This window comes from Ciconia boyciana, chromosome 7 (genome assembly GCF_034638445.1).
Source record: "Ciconia boyciana chromosome 7, ASM3463844v1, whole genome shotgun sequence".
NCBI lineage: Eukaryota > Metazoa > Chordata > Aves > Ciconiiformes > Ciconiidae > Ciconia > Ciconia boyciana.
In genome coordinates, this window is record NC_132940.1 from 41172837 (window position 1) to 41191057 (window position 18221).

Here is an 18221-nt window from a genome sequence, read left to right on the forward strand (position 1 = left end):
ACAAGAAGCAGTGGTTGGGGAAAAAGACTTAGGAAAGAGGACAGGAGGAGAGCAAGAAGAGTGCTTTAAGACCCTGAAGAGATCCTGCTCCCAAGACAGATTCAACTCCACCTAAAACTTTATTGATAAAATGTTTGCCCAGCCACTCCTTAAACTTTGAGCAAGTTCCCCACACACACCCTCAAGAAACCTATTCCAGTGTTTGCCTAAGCTCACCATTTTTTCTAGTATCAGTCCAAGCTCTCTGGCTGAAATTTAAGACCATTAATTCCCGAGTCATGTTTCCCAAGCAATAAAACATGCAACACCAGCCCCTCACACCACCAGCTAAAGCTGCGAACATTGAGGTGAAAGCAGTTGCTGCTGTTGTCTGTGGATGGTCTGCATGTTATCTCTCCTTCTTCATCCAGCCCTTGCCTGTTTGTCTCATCCTTTAATGAGATGGCAAGTTTAAGCTGAGGCAGTCTTTAATTACATGGTTTGTTCTGAACCTAGCACAACACAGGAGCTAAAATAATCAAGTCTCTTCAGCACTACTACAGCATAACTGATGCATAGTCCCCTTCAGAGCTGTCTCCTGCCCAAATGTTCCTCCTGATTGTCTCTGCACACATAGCCCCTGAGCAGGGTTATGAGACCCCAGGATGGGTTTAGGTACAACTGCTCTGACAGTGGACAGTATGGCTGATGACCTCTTTACCCTGGTCCCTTGCCAGACTGGCGCTCAGCTCCTCGGAACTGCTCCACACACGGGACAGGCAAAAATAAGATGATTCAGCTCTTTTAAAAGGGAGTATTTTTTCTTTAATAGGCTAGAGTAGCTTCTGCTCTTCCTGTTAATAGGAGCTACAGATCTTTTTCCTTTCTCCCTGGCAATGACTTCTAGAGCTGTTGATACACCACGGATAGTTAAACTGGCTGCCACAGAACAGGCTGTTTCAAATTACAGAAGATGGCTGTGCTGAATCTCCCCTTCTCTCCATATGCTCACAAGTAGCCAACCCACAGTCACCTGAAATGCCTCCCTGAAAGGCAGCTTCTGAGAGATGGGCTCCAAAGAGGATTTCTAAAAGAGCATACAACAACGGGTAATAAGTTGGAGCTGTCAAGAAAGTCCAGGTAATGAAATATTGTTCAGTTAATGCTACAAGAACATGTGGGGACAGAAATTCAACAAGCTATGCGACCTCGGCTATAGCTGGGGAACGTGGGACTGTGGGAGTTGGACAGCTGAGACAAATGAGCAGAATCTGCTGCTGCTGCTTGGGTAGAAAATGACATGATGGCGTGTGACATAGCATTTAGCTTCGCTGAAGCAAGTACAGTCCCTGCAGAAGTACTGCGTAAATGTGCGTGGTTAGCGATAAATTTTTCCATGCGTCAGTGTGATGTGTTGGGGCCCAATTGGCAAACTTTCTGTGGTGAAGCCAAAGCCCTTCTGCTTTTGCTGTTTCTCTGAGCACAGCGAGACAGATGTGGTTAGTGCTATGCCTTTTTCCTAAAAAAGCTCTTTTTTAGTTGGAACAACTATCTCTGAAAAGAACCATAACAATGCTCACAGAGCTGCTGAAAGAGTCATTTGTTTCCCTGCAGGCAGCTAGTAGACAGCTCATGTTTAATTTCCCAGTTGAACCTGTACAGAGAGGCAGAGTATCCCATTTGCCCCTTGCAAGAGGACATGGGCAGGTGCACATCTGCCTCTGGAGCTGAGCTCCCCTCCTCTCCCCTCCCCTCTGGCTGCCTCAGCCTTGCGCCCATGCCTGCACACAGAGACGCGGCGCGCGGGGAGACGTCAGCCGGTGCGTGAAGCGCCTCGCAGGCTCCGGGGCAGCCTCGCCATCTGTTTCTGTGAGCAGCCACTCTGCTGATGGGCTGGGATTTCTGGAACATGAATTCTAAACTGGTCTGTCCTGGTTTGCCCATAAAGACAACGCTTACAGTCAGGAACCTGGCCCCCTTGGGAGTATTTTCCTTTTCACTTCTTTTTTTCTCACCTCGCAGCCTCACAGAAGTGAGTGGGTAACTAGCTAGCTTGGCTGTGCACAGAAGATCTCAATGTTAAATCCACAAGGTATCTGTTTCCTACGTAGGAAATCTAACAAGTAGGCTGTCCTCTATACTTTCTGTTTTGTCAAGCATATGGGATCCCACATTATGCATGCAGGCTTCCCATAACTGCATGTAAAGTGATATTTCTCACACATAAATACTCATGAAGGAAAGACAGTTCATACATCCTTATTCTGCAATTCAAATTATGCTTCATTTCTCTCAGTGGAAATCCACTGTGGTTCAGTGAAGTCAGTAACTACTCTATTACATCACGTAAGAGTAAAATGCTGCCCTAGTATGTCAGTATCTCTACATTCTGTATTTTTCTTACAAAAAAATTCCATTAAAAAGTGGCACACTGATCACAATTAAAGCTGCTATCACCAATAGATTATAGGTACCTAAGTCAGTTCCCCAACTGTAGCAAGTGCTTCACTTGTCTCAGTCACATGGCTATATTAACATTCTCAATAGATGCCAGCATATTCGCTATCTCTAGATGTGTTTAAAAACCTAAAAAAAAGCACTTTATTTTGAATTTTAAAAAAATAATGGCTACATATAATAATGTTTTAGAGTCATTATCAGATGGCAGCCCTACCATTCAATAGGAAAATTGTTTCTGTCTGCATTTATGGTGATATGGATTTATCTCTTCAAAAGTATATGAATACATTTCCTAAAAGGGTGAGATTTTCAAGAAGCTCTTCAAGGAAGTCTTCATGAACCACTATTTATTTTTAAGATTGAAGTTTCTGGAGAACTTTAAAAACTCTCCAGCTCCTATTTAGCTTGCAAGTGGTATAGACTCTGAATACATGTGAAGGTCCCATACTGAACAACCTGCATCTTTGATTTGTAGGCACAAAAAAGAAAAAGGGAAAACACATGACAAAATTGGAATTTTAGGTAAGAGAAGGTGGCTTTTACACAGCAATCACTTGGGTAACATCATAAAGCTTTTCTTGTCAGCTGTAAGTGTGCTAACCCTGTGTGATATCACTTCCTTATTACTCTGAGTGTTTTATCTAGAGATGCTCTCCTTGTTCCGGCAGGGAGCTGCTACCCTCACTAAGGCTGGAGGCCTAATGATGGCATTGTCAGAAAGAGCCTATGAGGTCATCTTCCTTTCCAAACCCGGAGCTGAAGGGACCTGGAGGGCGTACATCAGAGCTCAGCCCATGGAACAATAATGTGACAGATTGCAAAATCTGCTTCCTAACTGTGGGAGAAACAGTCAGAAAACGCTCTGTGATGTACAAAAGGGGAGAGGAAGGGAATAAAAAATCCCACAACAAAACAACACTCCTTTAGAGCATATACACTTACCTAAACCACATCAAATGGTGAAACAGGTTCAGGTCAGAAGACATCAAGGAAACATGAAAAAAAATGGAAAAAAAAAAAAAAGGAGGGAATAAATTAGTTCAAAGATAGGCAATTCCAGTCAGCTTGATGATAGGAGCTAAGAGCATCCCAAACAAATCAGACCCAACTTTTGAGTGAGCAAAGTTTAACAAATTAATTCTACTCAAGTACTGCCTTTTTACTATGTGTTGGTTTAGTAGCAGCATGACACATGCGGATGAGTTGATACAAAAAGCAGAGAAAAAACCAAATCCTGAGTGCACCATGGACAGAACACAACTCCTCAGCACAACGCAGCTTACAGAAGCTGCCCACCTAAGACTGTTTCTGCACAGACTCAGCACAGGTGGCTTAACACAGGTGGCTTGGGCACACAAAGGCCTGACTTTGCCTTCAGATCTCACTGACTTTGGCTAAGCAGTTTTAGGAACTTGATTCCTGTTGAGCCCATTAATTCTTAGCTGTGCTAACCCTGGAGCAAATTTCAAGAGCAGATAATAATCAGGGGAAAAAATTGCTTTAGGAGGAAAGGAAAAAAGACAGAAAAATGAGTAATCTTCAAAATATCTTTATTTTGCACTGTTTTTTTCTTATTGAGGCTCCTGTTACAATGATATTTAATACAATATAACCTTATTCTTTCATCCCATCGCATGGCAAAAATCTTAATTCTTAATAAAGATTTTGTAGGGGAACAGCCAGTTCTAGGGGAACTACTCAGTAACTCACAATAACCTAAATTTCTATTGCAACCAATGTCACCTGGAAAAAGGATGTGTTTTATTTACCTCAACTACACACATTTTCACTTCAGCCAAATCTACCTTTCTACTTTCTTTCCCTAAATCACGGAAGGACATTTCCAACAAACAGATGACCATACCATTGCTCCCCAGTGTCTTCTCTTCCATAGCTTTTCATTTTCATCTTATTCCTGCCAAATCTTACTATGATTTTATCTTGAGTCTTGCCATTGCTTTTATATAAAACTTCCTTGTAACCTCTCTGTTAGCTCAAACAAATGAAATAATCCTTGTTAAAAAATGGCCACCAACTCCCATCACATTCATCCAGACCTTTAGCGAACAGAGGAGGACCAACTATTCTCCATCTTGTCCATTCTCAGAGCTGGGGCAGCAGATGAAGAGATTGTGAGCCAAATTCAAAATAAACAACAGTAAGTAAATCCTTCATGCTGTGGGCAATATAGAAACATAGACACCTATAGAAAGCACTGCCATAGGTTAGCCATAGGATATGAAAGGATAGAATAGCCATACTAATGGCAGACTGGGCAAATTCAAAGAAAAAATCATTGAGAATTACTAAATAGAGTAGAAACTGCATCTAGTTCAGGAAATCCTTGAGCTGAAATAGTTGGAGACGAGGAGAGTTTACTCAGGGGAAGTAGCATACACCCTTGCCTTGTTTTAATTATCTGTAGAGATCTCTTTATGACCAGCATTGGAGACATTGTGTTAAAATGGGCTTTTAATCTGACCCAGGATAGCTATATCCTAGTATGCAAAGGTTCAAGCCTGGCTGTTCTCCAGGAAGGCTCTCTATGGCTAGAAATCAGGGCAGGTGCAGGGCAGGACAAAAGGTGCTGAGGAAAAGAAAAAGAAAAGAAAAAAGATTAAGGAGGAAAGAAGATCAGTTCCTCTTACTCAATGAGATTAATCAGAAAAAGTTAAAACCAAAACAAAACAAAAACACACCCAAAGAACAACTAAAGAACCTCTGCATGTTTGGCTTAATCATTAATGTTTGAATTTTGAACCAGAGATAATCCAGAACCCAAAGCACGAAGCTTCCTTTATGTAACCGTAAACACAAAATGGGAGCCATGGATCAGGATGAGGCTCACGCTGCCTGAATGTCAGGGGCAGCAATACAACATCAGTGCTCCATCTCACAGACCCCAAGCGCTGCCCAGGGAAGAGCACTTGCTTCCTAATCTGCCTTTTTGCATAACTGGGACTATGTTCTCTGGGGCCAGAGGTTTAAAACCAACCAAGCAAATTATGACCCTCTCCTCCCCAATTTGAAGGACTTCCTCCCCTCACTACCAGCCCACATAATAACTCTGTGTCACTCTGTGCTGGCAAAACCAATATTTTCTTTGCTTTTTCTTAATGTTAACATAATTTACAAATTAACATGAGCAACTCTTCAGGGCAGGCTAGAGCTAGGTACAGTGCAGATGCTCCTTCGGTACCACTTGGTCTTTATCAGCAATAACATTTTAGTCACTGTATGGTTCTGCTGACATAACTCAGTACCGATTCACAGTTCCAGACCTGCTGCCTTGTTAAGAAGGATAAACGTACCTTTATCTTTACAAGCGAGGACTTCTGCAGGATTAGAGCTGCAGAGGTATAAAGAAGAAAGATTGTTGCTGGCCACCTTCTGCAGTGTATTAGAGAAACCTACATACGATCCCAGAGCCAGACAGTAATAGGAATTAAGATTAGAGGTATGTGGCATTGCCAAGGAAATCACGCAAGCTCTCCAAGGTTGACAGATGCAGCAGAAGCAGCGAGGAAACAAAAAAGGAGACAAAGCTAATGGTAAGAGGAAGACACAGCAAAATTAAACATCTAAGATGTGAACTTTTTCCCAGCTTGGGTTCTGACTTTAATAATTACAGCATAACGCAAAACTAACACAATATGATAATCCATTTAAAACCCTCTCTTTTTGCATTTTAAAAATCCTAATCCCCGCTGCCTGAGGACTAATGAGCCCTCACATCCAGATCAGATAATCAGTCAACTACACTATAAGGGAGCAAAACCCAGTTAAGTGTTCTCTGCTGCAAGGAACTTCCTATGGAAAAGAAATAAAAAGGCAACCTTTTCTGCATACCTGGGCCTTGGCTGGGTGTGGCAAGACAGCAGGGTTTCTTGTTTCAGCTTTTAAGCAGGGTTTTAGTTCAAAGCCTTGGGCATGAAGTGACAGAGAAATACAGCTCAAATAATTTCATAGCTCAGACTCAAATTATATCATCACTTGGCATTTATGCAGTGTCCCCTCAATCTCAAAAGAATTGTACAGCAATATTGCCTGCCTTCGATGGGCAAGGATGAACAGAGCAGAACATGATATGATCTGGGCAAGATCTCACACATCATCAGATGCAGAAATCAGTGCAAGGCCAGCTGGCAGAGGGACCTGCTGAGACCTTATCCCAACAACCCTTGTGCAATCTGAAAAGAAGATGAAAACCAGTTCCACTAAAAAAAAACATTTTTGAAAGCCTTGATGACTTTCATTGCTTCTAGAATAAGCTAACATTTCATTGAAATAAAACCATATGGTAAATGCTATGGTTTTTTTCAGATTACTCATAAAAAGGGTGTGGAATGAAACTACACTGATTCCTTTTAATTGTCACTACAGATTTTTCATTTTCTGTTACTGTCTGAACTGGGATGATTTTATATTGGACATTGATGAAATTATAGTTTTCTCCCCTATACATATTTAAAAAGCATTCAGTATTCCACTTTGGGAGTTACCATATTTAGTAAACTGAAAAATAGTAATCAGATGTCTCCAAAAATGTTAGCTTTTCAGGCAATAAAATTGATACTTTTTTTTCATGGAATTGCCTTTAAGTGCAATACTGGAATATTTGTTTTACTAAACACTAAAAAGTATTTTTCAGAACTGAGAAGAAAGTCTATGGATCCATCATGACTCTGTGATACATCGGCCGTTCCATTTGCTCTTTGAAACTAACAGGCAGTTGTGGGGGACTGGAATTTTCTTTGTTTTCCTCAAACAAAGCAAGCACGGACATAAACCTGCTGTTACTGAAATCAGTAGTTTTGACTTCAGTGACTAGAATTAGAACAACATCCGGTGCTTTTTAGAATCCCACCCCGCATTCAGTGTGGCTTGCTCTCGAGGAGCAGGACAGAGCATGCCTCTGAGAGAGTTACTTCATTACAGAGATGTTTACTTTTATAAAAACAAAAATATTTAGTACTATTTTTACCAACTTTTCTTGTAAAGTGTTTTTCTTCCTTTCAGGTATATATCAGGATTAAGAAAATAGTTTTGTTATGAGAAAGGGGGACCAAAAGATTTGCTTTGAATGAAAAGGAAGTGGTACAGAGAGGCAAATGCAAGTCTGCCTAGTTGAGAGAGTGCTGGATCATAAAGCACAAGATCCTTGTCCTGTTGTACAGCTATAGCAGCATCATTTCACCTTCCTGTGCCTATTTTCCTACCATCTTTGATTGCAGGCATGTGAAAGCAGGAACCGGCTGTTACCACGAGCTTATACGATGCTCAGCAGAAAAACACACCCACGTTTATGGCACTTTGTTCCACCAAATTACAATGATTTTGCAGATTTCCCTCAGTATTTCTTCTCAGAATCTCTCTGACTACAGCAGCAGACTTGGTCTAGCACAGCCAGAGTGAACAAGCACTTTAGTAGCCAAAGTACTGCCTTATTTCAGAATTTGTCACTGTCCATGAAATGATAATCTTACTTCCAGGGCAAGTAAACTGTACTATATATGCTCTTCTCTGGTTTCCAAATGCTGTTGCTGATTAGCTGAATGGGTGAAGCTGAGCTCTCAGCAAAGGTTCAGAAGACCTCTCTGCCGCTGTCTGCTCCCACCACCTCAGTGCCTGTCGTTACCAGTTTAAAAGGTCAACATGTCCAGCGCTCAATGCCAGCCAAATGCCCTTCCCTCTTAGTTGTCTGTGCCATTTCCAAACTTTGGTGTCAGACTTGCAGATGAACAACAGAAACAAAACCCGCTGTGGGACAGCAGCCATATGGGGAAAAACTCAACCAACCAGCTAAAGAAAAGATGATCTGAAGTCCACTTGCTCTTCCCTCCACCATGGTACTAATGGCTTAAAAATGACTTACACACAGAGTACACATGCGTAACAGCTTAGCACAATTGTCAGGACAAAGAAATCAGTGCTGAGAACATGACTCCCCCGCTCATGGCTTGTCCACAGTTACTCAGAGCTCTGACTTGCCTTCTGGTTGCAAGGCAGCCTGAACACCAGCCTGGTTTCTCCCCCAGCCCCGTAAACTGCGTTAAAATAAAGCTTTTCTTTTTTCTCTTTGTCAACTCCAAAAGAAGGAAAAGTCTTAATTAACAAAGGGGTGTCAGCTCCTGAAAAGTATTTCCTTTCCTGAAGTAGCATAAAAAGACACAGACAACTAGAGATAAAGTAGCATAAACCTTTTTGCTATTTTCTCATACATAGAGATCAATAGCTATGAAAATCTGAACGGGCTGTAAACTTCCATGTCATGACACTTGCATCCAGCTCTAAAACTTAGAGAGAGAGAGAGAGAGAGAGAGAGGGAGGAGTCTTAACATTATCAGTACAGAACTTCCTCAAGTCCACCTAGGTCTCACTTTCATTCTTGTTTAGGAATTAGAGAAATATAAGATAGTTGCAAATCCTGACATCTTATCAGAATGAGAACCATGAATCTTATCACTCACATTTAAAAAGCAAATAGAAACATTCCTCCCCCTTCTCTTTCCATCGCTTCCCTCAATAAACTACTCCAGCTGTGACATACGAGGGGCCTTTGCCCAGCACACACTGTCATGGTAAAAACCACCCCATGGGACTGCTGTGACATTATTATCCTGTTCACTTGATCATGCAGCAGAGAAGGGTCTAGTGGCCAATTATAACATCCCAAGACACGATATGCCAAAGCAGCTCACTGCTTCTCGTGCCTAAAACACCATCAAAAATCTTCACTGTTATGAGCATGGTTGTTTCACTCAAGACACTTTTTATGTCAGGAAAGGAGAAGAGGAGGGAATTCGAAACCAAAATCCTCTTGGGAGTCATTCGACTCACAGGCAGCACAGGAGACATCACTGCTGGTGGAACCAGGAGAAAATGGAAGCTTTAGGGACCAGTGATGTTCATGACACACTGAAGGAAGCAGGGAGGACAGCTCAGTCAAAGTCAGTATCTAATGGCCCATAGTAGCTGTCTGTAAAAATGACTGAACTGTAGTCTCCAAGGTCATTTTCTGTTCAGACTGAGCGTAACCCTGAACCAATTAAGCATGTATATCAGCTCTGCCAAGGGAGAAGGACAGAGAGTAGGGACAGAAACGCCAAACACTAAGGGCCTGTGCTTGTTTTGAGTGGGACAGAGTTAATTTTGTCCATGGTAGCTAGTATGGGGCAATGCTTTGGATTTGTGCTGGAAAGAATGTTGATAACACAGGGATGTTTTAGTTACTGCTGAGCAGTGCTTACACAGAGTCCAGGCCTTTTCTGCTCCTCACCCCACCCCACCAGCGAGGAGGCGGGGGGTGCACAAGAAGCTGGGAGGGGACACGGCCGGGACAGCTGACCCCAACTGACCAAACGGCTATTCCATACCATATGATGTCATGCTCAGCATGTAAAGCTGGGGAAGGAGGAGGAAGGCAGGGATGTTCGGAGTTACTGCGTTTGCCTTCCCAAGTCACCATTATGTGTGATGCAGCCCTGCTTTCCTGGAGATGGCTGAACACCTGCCTTGTGATGGGAAGCAGTGAATGAATTCCTTGTTCTGCTGTGCTTGTGCATGTGGCTTTTGCTTTATCTATTAAACTGTCTTTATCTCAGTCCACGAGTTCTCACTTTTACCCTTCCAATTCTCTCCCCGATCCCACTGAGGGGGAGTGAGTGAGCGGCTGTGTGGGGCTCAGTTGCCAGCTGGGGTTAAACCACAACAGGGCCCTAGTAGGATAAGGCACAGCTATGGTGAAACATGAAACACAAACACATGCAGCTCTTCATGAATAATCTGCAAGGACACCAATGCCTGTGGTAATGTGAAGGCAAGAAAACAGACAAATAACAAAACCAACACATGGACACCTGGGAACAAGAAAAATATTACTGTTTCTTTCATGTGTATATAAAACAGTCTAAGCAGCCCTCAGACTTTCTGTGCATACACTCCTGACCAGGTGGCAGGAGCACAGTTATGCAAGATACATGCAATTTTCAGGTTCCAAACCATAGTTTTATACTCAAGTGATTTATAGGCCAGCTACTATCAGAAATGAAAATGCTGCTCATGAAAATATTGTCCTGTGCATCAGCAACAAAACGCATAAAACAATCTTGCAATAATTTCCCTAGGGCTGGAAAAAAACCCCAGCTAACTGTTCTCTATACCATGGTAAACTAATTTCGAACACTCCATATTGACAGAGTGAAGAATAACATGCCTCCAATTAAACTCAATACAAACTTGAGGGACATTGATCTTGTCCTTCAGCCAACAGTGACAAACAGGATATTTAAAGGTCCACATCTATATCTCAGCCAAGTTAAAAATAATATCATTATCCCACTTATTTCAGTAAGTTTTTATCAGAAGATAGGAGTGGTTGTGGAAGCCCATCTTTGCCTGTTGAAGAGGTGTATAACTTTAGCACCTCCTAAAATTTAGGAAGCCATCTCCACCAGCACATCTAAAACATCTCAAGCTCAGCTGCTCAGTACAGGAGCCTGCCAACTGTCTGTAAAGAGTAGCACATCTGTATGCTACTGTGTAAAAAAAGAGGCATCAATTTTTCTGAACATTGGTGCAATTCAGTAGATTGTATTTCAGCAGAGCTCAAAGCAAAAGCAAAATGACAGCTGCCTTCTTTGTTGTGAAAAAGCACTCCAACAGAAAGATTTTGCATTGGTTTCAGGCGTGTTAGAGGTGTACATGGACACCCGTTTCCTTCTCAGCAATCCAGCCCTTTCAGATTCTGTCAGGATAAGTCCATATACAAACATAAAATACAAGCTCCTCTATACAAGCATAAAAGGATTTAGATTTGGAGGTGCAGTTTGTTGCAAGATCAGACTGTAGGTAGAGACACCTTTCTCCAAAGAATAAATTTTCACAAACCCACTCTTGGGGTTTTGTTTGTTTTGCCAATCATAGCCTGACATGTATTAGGTTTGAAAAAGTATGTGTTTGTGGTATAGGAGTACCAGTTGCCTAAGAAACTTCAAAACACATACAATTCTTTGGCAACTGAAATGAGCAGAGAGGTATTTCATCCCCTAGGATTTCATTTGCTGAATTTAAAGGTATGAAGCTCCCATGTTTTGATCTTGCTTCCCAGCCCTTCAGGTTGCTGGCTGAGAGCAGCCCTGACCCACTGTCAGAGAGGAGCCACATTTCTCCTAGCCCAGGCTGTTGCAGGCATTCCTTCACTCCCCCTCTGTATGTTACTGTGGGACACAATCTGGCAACACAGAGCTCTGGATCCCAGCACAGAGGAGAATTATTCAGAACTGGAGGTTACAGAATAAACTTTTGCCCAGATGTGGGCATTTATCCCAGGCAACCTTTACTGAATTTTTATCCTTCTAAGAAGAACCTGAGACTGACACAAGGGAGTTATGTCATGGCTGTAAAAACTGTAAAAATAGGAAAAGAGTTTTCAGCTCTTGGCCACAGTGCAGGAGGGCAAGGACATGGCAATGCTGGGTCCACTCTCCATGCTCTGCTCTCAACAGCAGGGCTAAGGGGAGAGTGCTTTACTTTTCCTATGAGGATTTCACAAGCCCCAAGACATGCTACAGCTTCCCTCCCCTGTTTTATCTCCTGACCAGTCAGAAAGGTAGACATTTAATATCCAACCTCATTACTCATCCTAATGAAATGTCAGCAGCAAATGCACAGGTGTTTAACTGCTGCTGGAATGCCTGCAGATGCCAGTGATCCCTCAGGCAGGGAAATCATCACAGTCAACAGCCTTAAAAAGGTCATGAAGGCAGCGCAAGGTCATAGGAGACCTCCGACCTTCATTTGCCGCACTCGAGGAGCTTTAGCTCTCCCCCCCTTTTGCTTTCCCAAGCCCCAAATGCATTCCCTGCTCTCCTCTGGCCCTCTTTGGCAACGCAGTCTCTTAAGGGTTCCTCTACCTTATTCAAAACAAGTGCAAATGTGTGACCTAAGGGAGACCTGACTGGGACTCGACAAAGGCGAGTTACAGCAGCTAGACGGCTCCTGAATGGAGACGCAGCTCGGCCTCCCTCCCTCCCTCTCGCTGCTCTCCCCAGCATTCCCGGGAGGGGCTGAAGCGTTAATCTGCATTACAAGCCCCGAGCTCAGTGAAAGCATCTTTCTTCCCAGTGCACAGCAGTGGGCGTGATATATTGCTGCACTCGGCCCTGGGTTGGGAGCCACAGCACTGGCTGTAGGCAATGAAACAGTACAGAAACGAGTTGACAGGAATCCAAGGGGAAAGGATGTACGAAAACCTGGAACAGAAAGAGGGCAAAGAAAAAGGAGACCAATGGACTAATTTAGTCAGATTCCTTCCACCCCCGGCTTAAAAATTAAAGATCTTAAGAGTGCCAAATCTTCTACCTGGCTTGCCCTTCCTGAAAGAGGGAATGGGGGGTGGGGAAAGGACTGAATTTCTGCACAGATTTTTTTTTCCACTGCTATAAGCCACGCGACAAAAAAAGCCTGCAGTTATTTGGACAGCTAGAGGCTGCCATTGCAACTGTGTGACGTTGTTAGAAAGCAAGACAAAAAGGAAGGAAAAATACAAAGCAACATTTTCAATAAGACAGCCAGAGCCGCTGGGATTTTTTTAGTTCTGGCATCAGTCACAAGCATACAAGTATTTGGCAAGACCCATCCTGCTCCTTTGGTTGCTGCAAAATCACACCACCTTTTGGCACAATTGGCAGTGTCTGATCAGAGCTTGATCAGGAAGAATACAGCAGGTCACAGAAAGAGCTTGTTAGCCTGTACTTACCCAGCTTGGCTCAAATCACTTCCCTGTAAAACCATGTTAAAATGTAACGACTAGCTGATAGTTTTGTTGTTTACTTCACCACCACCTGTACTATCTTGGACTCTCGGGGAAAATACTATAGTTAAAGCTATGAATTACAGTTTCTGCTCATTTGTGTCTGCCTGAAAAATTCTCTAGCTGACTTAAGAGCTTCTGTGTTTAGTCTCACGTAAAAAGTGAGATGAAGAATTGCAGAGGTTTATGAAATCAACTGACCTTTTTCCAAAGTAGAGGGAGACCAATATCCATATTGGACTCCATTTCGAGTCACAAGACTCAAAACCAGGCACAAAAATCAAGCGCTCATTTTGGAGTAAACACACCATAAAATCTGAAGAAGAAAAGAATTAATAAAAAGATGGTGATATAAGGCACTTAAATATGTCAATGAAGAGCCTTTCTGGTTCACATGGGCTTGGATTTTTCTGTTCAAGCTTTCGCTTGGAAGTGTTTTTACAGTGCACCACAAATGAGGTAAAGTAACCCACTCCTTTACAAACAAAAAGATAGCCTCTTTGGGTCTACTTCATAACGTACTGCCTTTGGACTTCCCTTTTCTTTGTCCTCTTCTCCTACCAAAGAGCCACATTGTCAAATGTTTTCATAGAATCATAGAATCAGTAAGGTTGGAAAAGACCTCTAAGATCATCTAGTCCAACTGTCAACCCAACACCTTCATGCCTACTAAACCATGTCCTGAAGTGCCACATCTACAGGTCTTTTAAATACCTCCAGGGATGGTGACTCCACCACCTCTCTGGGCAGCCTGTTCCAATGCTTGACAACCCTTTTGGTGAAGAAATTTTTCCTAATATCCAATCTAAACCTCCCCTGGTGCAACTTGAGGCCATTTCCTCTTGTCCTATTGCTAGTTACCTGGGAGAAGAGACTGACACCCACCTCACTACAACCTCCTTTCAAGGTAGTTGTAGAGAGCAATAAGGTCTTCCCTGAGACTCCTCTTCTCCAGGCTAAACAACCCCAGTTCCCTCAGCCAATCCTCATAAGACTTGTTCTCCAGACCCTTCACCAGCTTTGTTGCCCTTCTTTGGACATGCTCCAGCACCTCAATGTCTCTCTTGTAGTGAGGGTCCCAAAACTGAACACAGTATTCAAGGTGTGGCCTCACCAGTGCCGAGTACAGGAGCACGATCACTTCCCTAGTCCTGCTGGCCACACTATTTCTGATAAAATACAGGCTTTCTTGGCCACCTGGGCACACTGCCAGCTCATATTCAGGCGGCTGTCACCAGCACCCCCAGGTCCTTTTCCGCTGGGCAGCTTTCCAGCCACTCTTCCCCAAGCCTGTAGCATTGCATAGGGTTGTTGTGGCCCAAGTGCAGGACCTGGCACTTGGCCTTGTTGAACCTCATACAACTGGCCTTGGCTAATCGATCCAGCCTGTCCAGGTCCCTCTGCAGAGCCTTCCTCCCCTCAAGCAGATCAACACTCCCGCACAACTTGGTGTCATCTGCAAACTTACTGAGGGCGCACTCAATCCCCTCATCCAGATCATTGATGAAGATATTAAACAGGACTGGCCCCAACACAGAGCCCTAGGGAACACCACTTGTGACCGGCTGCCAACTGGAGTAAACTCCATTCACCACCACTCTGTGGGCTTGGCCATCCAGGCAGTTCTTTACCCAGCGAAGAGTACACCCATCCAAGCCATGAGCAGCCAGTTTCTCCAGGAGAATGCTGGGGGAGACAGTGTCAAAGGCTTTACTGAAGTCTAGATAGACAACATCCACAGCCTTCCCCTCATCCATTAGGCGGGTCACCTTGTCATAGAAGGAGATCAGGTTGGTCAAGCAGGACCTGCCTTCCATAAACCCATGCTGGCTGGGCCTGATCCCCTGGTTGGCCTGCACATGCCTGTTGAGCACACTCAAGATGAACCGCTCCATAATTTTCCCCAGTACCAAGGTCAGGCTGACAGGCCTGTACTTCCTTGGATCCTCCTTCCGGCCCTTCTTGTAGATGGGCGTCACATTGGCAAGCCTCCAGTCATCTGGGACCTCCCCTGTTAACCAGGACTGCTGATAAATGATGGAGAGTGGCTTGGCAAGCTCCTCCGCCAGCTCCCTCAGTACTCTTGGCTGGATCCCATCCAGCCCCATAGACTTATGAGTGTCCAGGCGGTGCGGCAGGTTGTTAACTGCTTCCTCCTCGATTATGGGGGCTTCATTCTGCTCTCTGTCCCTGTCTTCCAGCTCAGGGGGCTGAATACCCTGGGGATAACTCGTCTGACTACTAAAGACTGAGGCAAAGAAGGCATTAAGTACCTCAGCTTTTTCCTCATCCTTGGTGGCAATGTTCCCCCCACATCCAATAAAGGAGGGAGATGATTCTCCTTGGCTCTCTTTTTGTTGTTAATGTATTTGTAAAAACATCTTTTATTATACCTTACAACAGTGGCTGGATTGAGTTCTAGCTGGGCTTTTGCCTTTCTAATTTTCTCTCTGTATGACTTGACAAGATCCCTGTACTCTTCTTGAGTTGCCTGCCCCTTCTTCCAAAAGTGGTAAACTCTCCGTTTTGGTGGGGTTTTTTTGTTTTTTGTTTTTTTTTTTCTTTTTCTTTTTTCTCCTCTCCTCTGAGTCCCAGCAAAAGCTCCCTGTTCAGCCAGGCTAGTCGTCTTCCCCACTGGTTCATCTTACGGCACACAGGGACTGCCTGCTCCTACATCTTTAAGACTTCCTTCTTGAAGAATGCCCAGCCTTCCTGGACCCCTTTGCCCTTCAGGACTGTCTCCCAAGGGACTCTCTCAACCAGTGTCCTGAACAGGTCAAAGCCTGCCCTCCAGAAGACCATGGTAGTGGTTTTGCTCACCCCCCTCCTTACTTCACCACAAATCGAGAACTCTATCATATCATGGTCACTAAGCCCAAGACGGCCTCCCACCAGTCTTTCTCTGTTTGTGAACAGCAGGTCAAGCGAGGCACCTCCCCTGGTAGGTTTTAAGACATTGCAAAATCCTTACTGACACTTCCTACTTCTCCCTTCCCAAAGCCAGAAGAATACGCTGTGCTGCTGGTGGAGCTGCACCTTTCCAGGAACTAAGTAAAAAGATCTTTGCCAAACTTATTGGAAACAAGTAGTGAGTGCCGAGGTATTGCTCCAGCCACGCAACATTCAAGCACATCTCCGAGTTCCCCAGTGCTCTGGAGAATAAACAGTGCACTGTGCTTCCGTCCACCTCTCCCTAAAGCAGACCATGATAATCTTCTGGTATGAGGAGCAGCTCCCTGTCCTGGAATGGCCAGAGATCAGGATCTCAAAAAACATCTTTGTTTTGTATTTGCTGTTGTGCAGACAGAAGGTAATTCAAATATCTCTCCCCAACTAGCACACCTGAGCTGACCAGGTGTGAGCACTGTGGGGCTGGTGCTCCTTTCTGCTCTGGCTGCTCAGCACACACACAGCAGGTCTGCAGGCTGCAAGGGTGCAGGCACAGTTGCGGTGGAAACTGATATTTATACAAATAAATAGATTAAATCTCACATGCATGCTCAAGTGTTTCCATAAATTGAAATCTGCTTGGGCAACTGCTCTAAGAACAACTAAGGATTATACTAAAAACAATCCTGTAATGCCAGGGCTTTCACTCACAGTCCCCCTACGACAGCTTAATTCACAGTTTAGTTACCCAGGCCAGGTTGTTATATTCTCTTCACAAGAACTACATTGGGACTGATCCATGTACACAGCTGCTGGACACAGGATTTCCCAAGGAAATGGGGCTGCCAGAACTGTGTTAAAATTCTCCCCTCTTCCCCCATTAATCCTCTCTACAACTCCTTTTCCCCCTTTAAATTTCACCATCTTAGTCATTCATCAGCAGGCAGAAAGTGGCTCAGTAAATTATTCTCAGCTCAAAACACTGAGCTTTCAAATGTGAGCAATTCCACACCAGTCCTGAACTCCCCTCGAGTTTATCAGAGGTCAGGGCAGTGCGAGGCAAAGCAGGGAAGAAAAAGGTTTAACCCCACATTCCTGGCTAACAATACTCTTTCCCTTCCTTCTTACAGCCCCCAGCACTCACCCTGAAAAACCTCTGTATTTCAGGAGCAGAGATAATAGAATAATTAGAAGTTAAGTTGAACAGTGACGAGAACAGTAAGCTGTGCTCTGCAAAAATCCAGTCTGGCCCTTCCTACTCCTCTTGGGAACAGGAACAGAAGGTGACAAAACACAGTGAGTGTAAACACTGGGCGACTAAGTTCACAGACTATACTGCATAGTTAAGTCATCTCATATGCAAGCAAAGCAACAGAAAATATGTTAAGTGCGTATACGAGTAAGTTTTTACCTCTTTAGTGAGCTGCCTTTTTTTTTTTTTACTCTCAGTATGAAACAGCATAATAAGTTATCTGTTCACTTTGTTTGCTTTTATTTCATATTTTTAAATAGTTCAACATACCATTCACCCAACTCTGTTATGAAATGGCAAACTGATTTCTAGAGCAGAGAGTAGCAGGTGGTTGGGTTAAGATGTGCACACTTCTGAGATATGCAAAGTTTACTTTTAAGATTTGAGGTTTCAAACTAAGGAAAAAAACAGGAAGTGGTTACCTACAGCTAGCTGAAGCCCAGGGGAAGAACAGTGATGAACTGCAAGGTGAAAAGTTTGAGTTTCCAAATGTAAAGATTCTCTCTTTGGACCAAATTTGTATTTTCTGTAGTTGTACAAAAGCCATCACAATGAAGACTACATACAGCGCTGATACTTGTGAGCTCTTAAAGGTCTAATTATCATGTATTTGTTGTCATCACTGTTTACAGCAGTATCTTGTCTTCACATGACTTAAAAAGACAGCATGGGCAAGTGCAGAAAGGCAGATCTAAACCATGTCTTTGATTGCCACTAACTTCTTCCGTAGCACTATACAAGCCATATCACTTTATGTCTCTGCGTAATTTGGAAAGTCTGTAGGGCTTCAGCCGCAGCTCACCATTTATATAGTACCCAGCAAGATCC

General features: G+C 43.6%; 1 protein-coding gene across 1 annotated transcript in view; it reads right to left on the reverse strand.

The window, feature by feature from the left end:
• HS6ST1 (heparan sulfate 6-O-sulfotransferase 1) overlaps nucleotides 1–18221 on the reverse strand; it is a 206937-nt gene that overhangs the window by 131106 nt on the left and 57610 nt on the right. The window lies entirely within an intron of this gene.